Genomic DNA, 14,039 nt, shown 5'->3' on the forward strand with positions numbered 1-14,039 from the left:
TCATGTTACTTCTTGTTCTGTTTGACTGCTGAGTTACTGTTTACTCCTATAAATTTATTTGATGCTTGGGAGGAAAGGTATTAGAAGGGAAGGGAAGAAGTTGCTAAAGAGAATTAGAGTAAACAGGTAGAATTCAAGGAAAGGGGAATAAGGAAATTGAAAAGAAATGAAAAGACAAAAGAAAAAATAGAAAATAGAAAATAAAAAAATAAAAAAAATTAAAAAAAATAATAAAAAAAATAAAAAATATATATAAAAATAATAATAAAAAATTAAAAATGCAGTCTTAGAGTTCGATTAGCTTCTTTTCCAGTAGGTGAAGCTGTGCCCACCGTGCCAAGCTTCTCCTCTCAATATGCAGGAACCAATCACTGTGGGGCGGCTCCTCCTCCCCTACTGGGCGGTTCTCCAATCCTGAGTGCCTAGGGCCTTTTCTGGTATCCAGTCACTTCTCCACTTTTCCTCTAGCCAGGCCCCGCTCACCGGTGATGCTCACCACAATACTGGCTACACACTAGTTCTGCTGCTCCCGGGATCCCTATTTTCTTGAATGACTGGGCACACTCTCCCTGCTTGCCATTCCCCCAGACCCTAAGGTTGTGGAGCTTGGGGCTGAGAGCCCTCAGCGTATTTTGCCTGCCCTCCGGTAGCCACGCCCCTGGGAGCTGGTGCAAGAGACCTCAGTTGTCAGTGCTGGTGGGAGCGGAAGCCGGGAGTCCCGCAACGTGGGTCCCGCCGCTCCTGATTCCCTGGGTCTGACTATCGTGCTCACAGGAGAGCTGAGAGGGGGCCCTTGAGGTTTCCCTGCTGTGTGGAGAGGAAGGGCTAGGGGGTTACACACCTGCAGCCGCTAGTTTCAATGAAGTTATCTCCTCCACTGCATTCTGGCATTCTGGTGACGTCAGTTCTCTGCCATGGTGGTATCCCATGTGAATGGCGGCAGTTCATTCCCTTTGCCGGGTGTCCGATAGCCACTGCCTATGAAGTTTCAGTTGGTATTAACCTCAAAAGTTTCACGGAGGAGCCGAAGAGTTGTTTCTCTATTCAGCGGGAGTGTTTGTAGTGCTGCTGAGTCACAGCGGTTTGGCTGAGAGATGGAGGTCTGGCTGTGAGACGCAGTCGGTCAGCCAGAAACTGCTTACAGGAGCCTGAATTCACCGGCTCTGGGCTCAGTGTGTGTTCTGAGGGACGCATACTGTTCACCCCAGGTCCACGTCAGCTCAGCATTGCCTAGTGATCCTGAGCAAACAGCATTCAGACGGTTTAAGACTCCCTTTGCCCACGCAGCTGAAGAGGTCAGAGAATTTATCTCTCCACGTCCGCCGCCATGTTGGAACCCCCTGGTCTTCAATATTTAAATTTCAAGTGTGTCGAGAGCAAGCTAAAAAAACATGTGTAGTGAAATGCGTAAAACAAAGATAAACTCTAGGGATTCCTTGGGGAGTCCAAACAAGGAGTTTTTAAAGGTGTTGCCTCCTCCCCCTTTCATTCTCTTTGCTAGGGAACACTGGAGATTTCTCCCAGAATGATTCAACTTTCTAGTTACGAGTAATTGTTTCCTCAGATTATGAATTTGGTGGACGTTGGCATCTGCTTTCTTAAACTTGGTGAGAGAATTTCTTTCTTCTTTTTAGAAGAAATTGGCCTCATCACTGAGCCACCAGTCACCAGGTGCTGCCATTGACTTTTTTTTAATCAATTCTCTATTCTTCTTCTTTGTTTTTTACCTGGTTTCTAGCTTTCTGGGTTGCCTACCAGTGTTTCTCCATAGTCTTCCTAATTTAGTTTGCAACTGGAAAACTGTTTTATTTTTAGAGTAATGTGTCTTTTTATTCTCTCTTTTAAAAATTTATTTTTTGAGGGGAGGTGTGATGGGGATTGAATTCAGGGGCACTCAACCACTGAGCAACATCCTCATCCCTATTTTGCATTTTATTTAGAAACAGGGTCTCACTGAGTTGCTTAGCGCCTGACAATTGCTGAAGCTGGCTTTGAATTTGTAATCCTGTTGCCTCTGCCTCCCAATTCACTGGGATTATAGGTGTGTGCCCTTGCTTCTGGGTCATTTTTTTTTTTACTTCTTAAACCATTTTATTGAAGTGTGATTGATACAAAACCTACATATAATTAGTATTTATAGCTTGATGAATTTGGATATAAGAATGTGTCCATGAAACCATTACCACAATCTATACTATAAACATAAACACCACCTCTAAAAGTTTATTTTCACTCTATTATTATTATTATTATTGTGGTTTTATTGTTCTATTGATTCTTTCAAGTTTTACATAACATTAGGATTCATTTTTATATAATTGTAATATGATGGAATATAATTACTTCTAATTGAGTTCCAGTACTTTCCCTTTCTCTTTCTTCCTTCTTCCTTCTGTTTCCCTCCCTCTATTCTTCTGGGTAGAACTGAAGACTATCATGGTAAGTGAAATAAGCCAATCTCAAAAAAGTTAAAGGTCATATCTTTTTTCTGATATGCAGAAGTTTTTAAAATAAGAGGGATTTAAAAATAGAAGAAATATCAGTGGAGCAGATGAAGGGGAATGAAAGAAAGGAAAGATTGATGGTAGAGGGAAAAATAGTAGAGTATGTCTGACATAACTCTGCTATTGTACAAATATGAATATACCACAGTGAATCTTAACCACATGCATATACACAAGACACTAATTTAAATTAAAAAAGAAACCTATAATTAAATAAGAGAGCTACTATTTTAATTCAGTCTTAGAGAGCCGTTATATTGTGTATTCCTTTGATTTGGCATTTTTCCTCCATTTCCCACTTTTCTCATTGGATTATTTCGTTTACTGATCTGGGTTTTGGTTCTACTGTCAGTTTAATTTTTGAGAATTTGTGGTGTTATTTTTTTTTTCTTACACTGTCTAGTGTCTGTTGAAGCTAATACTGGTGCCTGCTGATGCTGCCTGACCCCTAAAAGCACTTCATTAGACAGGCAGCCTGGTGGGGGAAGGAATCTTTTAGTCCACATTATAGAAGAGTTATTCCTAAAATGGACCTTTTTCAGGGAGATTATCTCCATGTGAGACAGAAATGGTTTCTGATCAGGGTTTTTTTTTTTTTTTTCAGGCTAGTTCTGAAGGCTAGCTTTCACCTTGTTATGTGAAACTGTTACATCAGTTTGCTGAAATTGGCAGATCAGAACCCATAGACAATAAAGACAGTTTCTTTATACATGGTAATAATTATTTGAGCAATAATCTGAAAGCAAAAGGGAAAGAGAAGGAAATGCATTGCCAGATCAGAGGAAACACCAATTCCTGACGTCATGTAGCTGGAGAGACGTGAGACAACTTTTCAGCATCCCAACTGGGAATTCCTAAGCAGAGCCTCCTCTCCAGGGGTGAGACTCCAAAGTCTTACTTCCAGTGTGGCTCCTTAAATACAAGTTGGAACAAAGAAGGTAAGGTTCCCACAGAGTATGTGATTTAATGCTTCACTTCATCCCATTAAGGACACATTATTCCCCCAAATAGCCAGTTCCCTGAGGGGAGGGAGTGTTTGCCTTGAGGTATGTGAATGACTTTAAGTTCTTCTGAAACAAACCCACAAAGAAGTCTTGATTCATTAGAGGTGCTGTCAAGAAAGTACATAGGTCACTGGAAGCACTGAATAAGGAAATGCTTTACCATCTTTCTTAGCCCTTTACACCTCAGCATTTCTTGGTATGAGTAAGATATTATCTCCAACATGACAAGATGACAAGGATGATAATGATGATGGGAAAGAACAGCATTTCCTTGACTGTTTATTGTTAGCAGCGTCTCTACTAATCCTCCTTGTAGATAACACAGGCTGGTTTGGTGTTCTTTGTAGGATTCCTGTAAAATCCAGGGGGATGATGATTTCATCTGGTCAGCCCCTCTAGTTTTGGTGTCAGGAAATGCTGTTCTAGGTGGCCGCCTTCTGTTTTTTTATGTATCATGGAAATACAAGAAGTCTTAAGCCAGTGTTTTTATAGTTATTAGGTTCCAAACCATTTACCTTTCTTTTTACCACCTTTACAAGTTCTCCTTACCTGGTCTTTTCTGGCATTTACAGATTTTATAGTTAAAGTAAGTGAAAGAAGGAGAGGTAAAGACAAGCTTACATTAAATTTCCCTGACAGAGAGTCTTATGCAATATTTTAAATTTCTTGGTTTTGAAACACCCCCCAAAATATAATTCTGTTGTCAACATGAGACTATTAGTATAGTCAAATGGACTACTGAGTTATTTGAAAATTTTTTTATATTTTGACTTTGTCAAAGAATTTTGACAGAGTAGAGAAAGACCTACATGAGGAGTCATAAAGCTTTATTTTTTTTTTAAGTTTTATTATGTGTTAATTGTATTGTTTGGACATTCAAATTTTTTCTTTGAATTTAAACAAGGTGAGTAAAAAATTTTTCAAATCTCAATTTCTTAAATGTAAAATGAGTGTAATGGAGCATTATGAGATGCTCTAAGTGAAATCAAACCACAAAGTTACCTACTAGCAGAGATGCAATAACAATGCTTGAAATTTTTTTCCTTTAATTATAAAGGCTTAAAATTTATTTTTTGGGTGGGTACTGGCAATTGAACCTAGGAACCCTTGACTACTGACAAACATCCCCATCCACTCCCCTACCATTTTTTTTTTTTTTGAGACAGGATCTCACTAAATTGCCGAGGCTGGCTTTGAACTTATGATCCTCCTGCCTCAGCCTCCTGAGCCACTGGGATTATAGGCATGTGCCACTACACTTGTCCAGGCTTCAATTATTTTTGAGGTAAGTTTGCTCCCTGTTATAATGTAGAAACCACTTTATGGAAATTTTGTTTATGCCATGCTAAATTTAAATTATAACATGAAATGGAAAGCAAGCCTAAAATTTTTTGCTTGATAATATTGCAATTTTTAAAACTTAACTTTCTTTGGAATTTAGAATTGTAAGAAAACAAAAATTTGGGCAGAGAAGATATGCTCAGAGATATTTGAAAGGGATAAACTTGAGCCAGTTTAGATTATTAGACCAGTAGACTCTATAAAAAGCTCCATCTAGCTTTAGGTTTCTGTATGTCACGAATTGATTCTCTTACAACAAAGACTTCTGTAAAATATTAAAATCTTCTTAAAAATTAGAGCTGGATTTGGTCCTTGCTCTAGAGAATTGAGTCCACATTTATGGTAAAGTTGTATAGGGTTACAGCAGCTTTGTAAAAATATTTTTCAATGTATAAAAATGTGACCTGCAGAAGTGTGGAGTCTGGGTAAGTTTTCAAAGAACATACCAGATGTAGTTGAAAGTTCTACAGAGGAATATTTCTAGAAGAGAATCTAGTTAAAAACAAACTACAAAAGTTAACTCTTAAAGTCAAACTAGATAGGAATTCGGCCCACTGTGTTTGGACCTAAAATGGAAGATGGGACTCTGAAGTATTGGATATTTTTGTCACTTGAGTATAAGAAGACCTATACAATTGATAACTCTTAGGGTTGGTGTAAGGGTCAAAGCAGAAAATGTACATAAAAAGGGCTATGCAAATTATACATTGCTGTAGTAATATAAGAAATCTCTTAACATACTGTACTTATAGGTAATAAGGTGTTTTTATTTGTGATTTCCTAAAGTGCTTTTTAGTGAAATATTTTGCAACTTTAAGAGGGAAAATACAAAGGAAATGGATCATTATATGCTGAAACTCCTTTGTATTGTAAAGTAGCATAGCATAAAAAGCAGACTGGAAGGCTAAGAACAATATGTGTTTTTTATTCTTTTATAGTTTTTATCCATAGTAATAGTGGTTTTAAAGTTAATCTTCCTTTCACCTCTACATCCACATCCTCCACATCCCTTCTGTTTATTTGCTTTTCAGGCCACTAATATTCTTCTATTTAGAATTCTTCATTGGGCATAGTCCACTCAACCAAAGTAGTTCACAATCTTCAGGCTCTTTCTTCCTAGACTTTCCCTCCAGAAGCCACAAAAATACATTTCAATCCATGGATTTATATGTTAGTTTAAAATTAATTTGATTTATTGAGTGCATAAACACTTGCAGAATACTTAAAATACACAACTTATAATTTATGTGTAAAATATGTATATAGGTTGAAATATAATGTGTGTATATATATATATATATATATATATATATATATATATATATATTATATATAATAGTAACACATATATACATATTTGATACTGGAAATTGAACCCAGGGACACTTTGGTATTCAGCTTCATCATCCCCAGCTCTTTTTATTTCTCATTTTGTGGCAGGGTCTCAATAAATTGTTTATGGTCTTGCTAAGTTTCTGAGACTGGCCTCAAAATTGCTATTTTCTTGCCTCAGCCTCCAAAGTTCCTGGGATGATAGACATGTTCCAATGCACCCAGCATAAATTTTTATCAAATATCTATTTCATACTCAGCTGTTTGTTATTTTCTTTACCAACATTATATTTAACCTTCAAAATAGTTCTTAAATTTATGTTATTTAATGTTCAATAGAATTTATAAAGTTGGGTTTTCAAAGAATTTGTCATCTTAAATTATTAGGTGTTTCTTGGCAATTTATCAAAGATATTTTGGGTAGAATATCTTTTAAAAATTGTGTTACATATACACCAACCCCATATTTCTAAAAGTCTTAGTTATTGGCTGACACAACATCTTTGTTTGTATGTGGTGCTGAGGATCGAACCCAGGCCGCATGCTTGCCAGGCGAGTGCGCTACCGCTTGAGCCACATCCCCACCCCCATTGTACATTTTTTATTGCTTTAATTACTATCCCTATTCTTTTGTCCTGAGTCCCACATTGCTGGGAGCCATTAGCCAAGTAGGTATGACAATTTCCTTGCCAGCGTACCCCATGTTGCTTAGTGGAAGGACTCGTGGAAATAGGACATTTTGCAGTGACATTGCAGTTAGGTGACCTTGCTCAAGGACCAGGGCGGATCCGGGATTAGGGTGTTCCCGGTTTAGGATAATCGGGTTTAGGGCGTTCCAGGTTTAAGATTATTCCTGCTGGGAATAGGGCGTATCCTGCTGCCTGAGTTCCCCTTGAGTTCTCACGGGATTCAGACAGTATTTTTTGGGAGACAGAAGCCCAGTGGATGTGGATTTGGGCAGAGAACGTGGATTTCCCCAGAACGTGATTGTAGACGGCTGGTGTGAGTTCGGGAATAAAGAGTTGCTGTTTGAATCTACAAGCTGTGTGGTGGCTCGTGATTGTGTGCCCAGCCAGACTGCGGCATTTGTGCCCAGCCAGACTGCGGCACCACATATTCCTGCCAATTGTTACCCCATACATAGCTCTACACTGCAAACTGAAAGAGGATTAGTTAAAACAAATAATAACATTGAAAGCCATTGTCTACTATTTCTTAGAAGGGTAATCACATTGCCTTGTTCTTCATATGACTTCTCTTATTTTCTCTCATGACAAAATTAAGACCTAAAATTACTGCTGTATATTTATATACACTTTCTCTTTTTGCCATTAGAATGACACTGTCATCTAATACAGAATACATGCATTCCAAATCTCCTTGAAGCATGCCAGTTATATAAACACAATTACACAGGGGGTTTTAAAGAAATTTGCACCAAGTTATTTTGCAGACCTTGGTATGTACACTATTGTTTTGCCATTTCAATTTGTGGAACTTATTTTTCTTCATATGTTTTCAAATGTCATATGTCATATGTCTATTCATAGTGCCTCTCTCATATGTCTTTAAATCACTATAGTATATAACTTGTATTAACTGGAATCATCAGAAAGTCAGCATCTGGTACCTGAAGTTAAACCTAGACAACCTTTTAGTTACTTCGAATTTCTGAAGAGCTTTAAGAAAATAAATCCTTACATGGTTAATGAGGAAATTTTCTTCCAAAAGTTTAAATGACTTGCCCAGTTTTTAAACAAGAACGTATAACTGAACTTTGTTTTCATTCAGAGTTGACAAAGTCCATTACCTTTAAATGAGAATAATAGATTTGAAGTTGTGTGCCACAGTCTGGCTGGGCACAAATGCCGCAGTCTGGCTGGGCACACAATCACGAGCCACCACACAGCTTGTAGATTCAAACAGCAACTCACGTTCTGGGGAAATCCACGTTCTCTGCCCAAATCCACGTTCTCTGCCCAAATTCACCTCCACTGGGCTTCTATCTCCCAAAAAATACTGTCTGAATCCGGTGAGAACTCAAGGGGAACTCAGGCAGCAGGATACGCCCTATTCCCAGCAGGAATAATCTTAAACCTTAAACCTGGAACCTAAACCGGGAACGCCCTAATCCGCCTTGGTCCTTGAGCAAGGTCACCTACATTCAATGTCACTGCAACATGGGGTACGCTGGCAAGGAAATTGTCATACCTACTTGGCTAATGGCTCCCAGCAGTTGTGCTTTTGGGAAGCCATCACAAAGTCTATTATGTGCTTTTATAATTCTGTGTATCTATATTGGGGGTGGGTATATGATGTTTAGCACTCCCCCTGATAGATAAGATTCTTACAAATATATGTGTAAAAGAACATTTTTTTATAATTTATAAACTATAAAAAAAGAAACAAGTCTTTCTTAGATGCTTAAGCAATTTTTGGATAAACTAGATGTGAATAGATTAAGTACTACTCTACAAAAGTGGTTATTAGGTGTATCCCTTAGATCTGATAAAAAAGGCACATACCTTAGGCCCTATAGTTAAGGAGAAAATGACTTCCTTCTACCTTTCCAGGTTCTTTGGCTAAGGTGTTCAATGAATTGGCATAAAACTGATGAATAGGAGAAAAACTTATTATATATGCTTGCCAAAGACTAACAAAAATACGAGATTCAAATACAGGCCAGATGACCTAAGCATCTAAGCTTTTATAGCATCTTAACCTACAGAAAGGAATAAGAACTTGGGGCTTCTGGGGACTGATGAAAACAAATTATAGGAGGGCAAGGGATTTAATGCATAGTAAATCATTGTTGCTTTATTATGCAGATAAATCTCTCAAGTACTATAAATTATCTTGGAGCAATTTTCTCCATGGTACAGATAACTTTTACAAGTGAAAATTCCCTTTATAGATATACATTTCTTTTACAAAAGAGGCATATTTTCATAACAGTATCTGTGTTTGTAGTTTCTCAAAATAATTGCAGAATAGTCACCATGACAGGGGCTGGGGATGTGGCTCAAGCGGTAGCGCGCTCGCCCGGCATGCGTGCGGCCCGGGTTCGATCCTCAGCACCACATACAAACAAAGATGTTGTGTCCGCCGAGAACTAAAAAATAAATATTAAAAATAAAAAAAATTCTCTCTCTCTCTCTCTTTCTATCTCTCTCACTCTCTCTTTAAAAAAAAAAAATTATTAAAAAAAAAAATAGTCACCATGACAAAGATGCATATTTTGGGGCAGAATATTCTGATCTTCTGTGGTCCTCATCTGGGGTGATCTGTTCTGAGAGGGATTAGAGGATCCTACTCTGACCTCTTAGTGCCATGCCACTCTCCAGAAAGTGAGAAATCAAAAGGCAAGGGGACTTGCACACCTGTGTCCCTTGCCTCAGCCTTCTTTCTTGATCATTCCCTATCTATTGCAAAGGAATTCAGGAAGTGTCATTCCAAAATATGCCACTTTGGGAGGGTGATTTCTACTGTACTTTGTGGACTGTAGATACAGGAAGAGGATGTTATTGAGTTCCTCTTATCTGACTGAAGAAAGATCCTGCTCTAAATAAATTGATTGTCAACATCAGGGTTGTTATTCACCAGAGAAGATGAACTTTTATCACAGGAGAGAAAGATTAGACATCAGCACCAGGAAAAAAAAAAACTATTGCAAACTGTCATCTATTGTTCCCAAATCCAATCATCTTTGTCCAAAAGGATTCATTCTCCCCTAAGTTATCTATATCCCTTCTCACTACTGGACTGTAAAGAGGGTTCATAAGTTTTAGATCTCATTAGAAATTTGGGTATTCACTTTTTTTTCCTGATGCTGCCATGCATGTAATAAATTTGTAAAACTTCCTGTTAATCAGCCTGTCAATCTATTTTATCAACTCAATGAACTCTCAGAGAGTATGCGGAAATTCTTTCTTTTACAACTTGAATCTTGGATATTCTGTGCCCAAATCATGAACCTATTTTTAAGGCTTACATAAAATTTATTCCTGGGTTTGTTGAAGATAGGATATTTGTTGGTCTGACTACCTGCTTCACGTCTCTGTGTCTGAGGTTTAGCTAAAAAGTAGCTGAAAGCAGGGATGAAGTTGTGGATAGAGTGTAGACATGCAAACTGGGGTGTCTGCACACTAGCATGCAAGACTCTTTGAGGAACAATTTGGAGAAGAGTGTGGGAAGAGGCAAGAGACAGATTGTTGATGGCTTTCCTGAAATTATCACTTTTTGGTTCAGAAGTCCCAGGAGTGTGAGAGTTTGAGCTAGACACTGGCTTCCAAGGTCTCTATGAAATTATATTTTGTCAATAAGAATATATTTTGTTAAATAGTTAGCTTGATTTTTAACTTTGAAATATTTATATATATGATGTGTGGAATTATGTGTGTACTCTTGCCTTAAGCCATGCTAAAGTTAATGATGAGTTTGTTGGTTCCTGATTTACTTAACAAACTATACGAGTAATGTCAGTCAGATATCATCTATGCTGAACAGAAATTATATCTTTGTATCCATTTTAACAATTATTTCATAATTATTATGTTTTCTTATGCCCTTACTAGGAGGTAATTTTGAATTTTCATATTTTTGATATCTTCAATTTAAGTTTGAAATAAATATTTTGATGTGCTTATAACTTTACAGAATAAATTATTTAAACTATCCCCAATTTCAACTAAGCACATCCTAATTTTAATATATTTATTCTTTTTCATATTTTGAGTGATAATTTATTTAACAAACTACTTTCTTAGTTAAATAAAATTATCGAAATTTTCCATGCCAAAGTAAATTGTAAAATAAATAAGCAGATAGTTGAATAACTAATGGAAGGGTAGAAGGGTGGATTTATGAGTTTTAAAGTAATTTCTATGCAGTGGAATATTTTTTTTTCCTGTACAAGGTTCAGTTTCACAACATGTAAATAATGAGGCTAATGCTATACTTCCTGTGTCATAATTAATAATGTCATATAATCAACAGAGAATACAATCAGGGTCATATGAGATTAGATTGAAATTTTTACTCTGACATTAAATATCTGTATGATTTTAACAAGTTATAGGAAATATTAAATAGTATTTTCTTACCATAAGATGGAGAAAATATGTTTATTTCTCCTCATAGGAGAGTAATTGGTTCTAAAAGTGTTGCTTATTAAGTATCAAAAATTTTATTGTTCATTATAATTTATGTAATATCTACATGGTTTTAATCAATTAAAAATTGAACTCAAGCATCAAGCTCATAATAGGCTTAATATGCATTCATAATTGGATTGTGTATAAAGCAGTAATATCAACTATTACACCAATAAATAATTTCTATATTTCACTCCTTGTTTAGAAGCTAGGTCAATTCTTGTAAATAGTGACAATCTTCTAAGAGTTTGGGGAATCAAAATAGGTTGATTTCATTTCATTTCATAAAATTGTTTATATTTTAATATAAAGTCATATTATGTACAAGTTCACTAAAAAGAGATCTAAATCAAATACTTATTTTTGGACAATTATGTAGGCTAGCATCTGTTAACCATTTACAACAATATATGTTTCCTAGTAGTTGATGAATCAGCATCATTTCTCTTTTATTTTCTGAAACTCAGTGTTCTCTATGTTAGCATGGTTTCTCATCATTTCACACGGTACATGAAATGCTGTAACTGGAAGGAATGACATTTGAAAATAAGCTCACTTTTTAAAAATCTCCCATTGAAATGCCTATCTTCCTAGGTCTAACAATTTAAATAGTTATAATTCAATATCTTTCTGGAAAGGAATTTTTAATAAGATGAAAGTTGGAGGTAAAGAAGTGGAGAAACAGAAGGCACAGAAAACAGCCCAAGAAGAGAAAGAGTTCCAAAATTTGAGCTATGGAATATTTCTTTAATCACGAAGATGAGGAAGACAAGACCATCAAGAAAGACTAGGCAGAGATGAAACATAAATGACAAGTGAGGTGGGAGGGAACCCATAAAGAGTGTTTTTGAGGAGCTAAATGCAAAATGTATTTAAAGGAGGGTTTAGTAAGCTAATAAATACTGATAGGGGAAGAACTTTGTTAAAGTCATGCTAAAATTTTGAAAATTACCCTGTCTTCAGGGTGGATTGAAGCAGTTTAATCAGTATAACTGCATGATCTGTCTTAATTTGGAGGAAATTGAGTAGGATGTAGAAGAAAAGCAAAGAAATTGAATGCAGTAGATCAGTGAAGTGTTCACTGATTAAATCAGGACAGAGATTAGAAGAAACTTAAGTGTTTCTGGTAACATGGAAGTGGAAGGGTAGGTTTGATAATCATTTTAGAGTGAGAATTTATAGAACTTCAAAATAAGTTAAAAGAATTAGGCTAATTCAGGGATTTCCTGCTTGGGCAAGTAGGTGATTTATTAAGATGTGGATTATGAAAAACAGACCAAGTTTGGTAGCTAGGTGAGAAGGAAAGGACAAATTGTTTCCTTGAGATTCTTTTTCTTTTATTGTGTGTGTGATATGCAACTATACACAGAATAATTTAAAAATATACCAATCTGTAAATTAAAACAAACAAGGGGAAAGTTTTAAGAATGGAGAAATAGTCAAGATTGTCATATTCCTATCAGTACTGAAGCATTGGTATTAAGAAGAGATCTTTGAGATTGACAGGATGTACTTATAAATAAAAAAGAAAAGTATTTCTTTATAATTAGAACAAAATGTAGGTGTGAGAATCAACTGAAAGAAGTCAAAATAGCAAGAGAATATAAAAGACTTTCATAAAGTAGATGATGAACGAAAAGGAAGAAATAGAAATTAAAATTGAGGAATAAACAAAAAAGGGGAAAAAAGCAATTCTACAGGCACAGTAAATTAGGTAATGATTAGAAATCTTTGAGGTTCATAATAATTTGTGACATCTTGTTCATGTGATCCAAGCCAGACTTCTAATTCTAATAATGCCATGACATTTTGGCATTACCAATATTTCTTAACTAATTTCTTTTGCATCTGCCCTTCCCAAGTGAGTAGCAATATGACTTTAGACTATCTCTCCACTTGCCCCCCATTTTTCAGTGTTTCCTGTGCTTAGTTTATATTCACTAAAAGTAAGTTAAAGTAAGGCATTAAAGTAGTGATTATAATTATTCTTCCCCATTGAAGAATCTCACTTCGTATCCTTACTCCTTCTCAAAATAATATTCCAATTTATCATTCCTCTACAACTTTGTTCATGCTGTTCATGGTCGCTTCTTTTTCTTTTTCTCCTATTCAAATTTCACCCTGACTTCCATATCAGGTTTAATCTCCACCTCTTCTGTCTATGGTAACTTGGACCCTTCTGTGACCTATACTTTTGCACGCTACAAAAACACTTCATGTTCATATGGTACTGTCTGTTTTCCTTAGTTTAATTTGTGTGAATATCTTCTTTCACCAATTTGATTGTAAACTACTCCATTTTAATAAGCTAATCATATTCTTTAGTTTTGAGCTCCAGCTTCCAATTCAGGCTTCCTTAAGTTAGCATTAAAATATGGAGCAAAGGGTCAGGAACAATGAAATCATTAATCTTTTATTAATCTTTCAAAAAATGTTTTGTTTTAGTTGTACTTGCACACAATACCTTTCTTTTATTTTTATGTGGTGCTGAGGATCCAATCCAGCACCCTGCACATGCTAGGCGTGTCCTCTACCACTAAGCCACAACCCCAGCTAATCTTTGCTTAATCTTAAAAACCTTAAAGTAGATAGAATATCAAGTATTGATATATGATGTACCAGATATATTTCCTTGTCAGTATTTCTAAAATTTTCTACACCATAATTTTTGGGAAATAGAACATTGGTATATATATATATATATA

This window comes from Marmota marmota, unplaced genomic scaffold, assembly GCF_001458135.2.
Source record: "Marmota marmota marmota unplaced genomic scaffold, marMar, whole genome shotgun sequence".
NCBI classification, from domain to species: domain Eukaryota; kingdom Metazoa; phylum Chordata; class Mammalia; order Rodentia; family Sciuridae; genus Marmota; species Marmota marmota.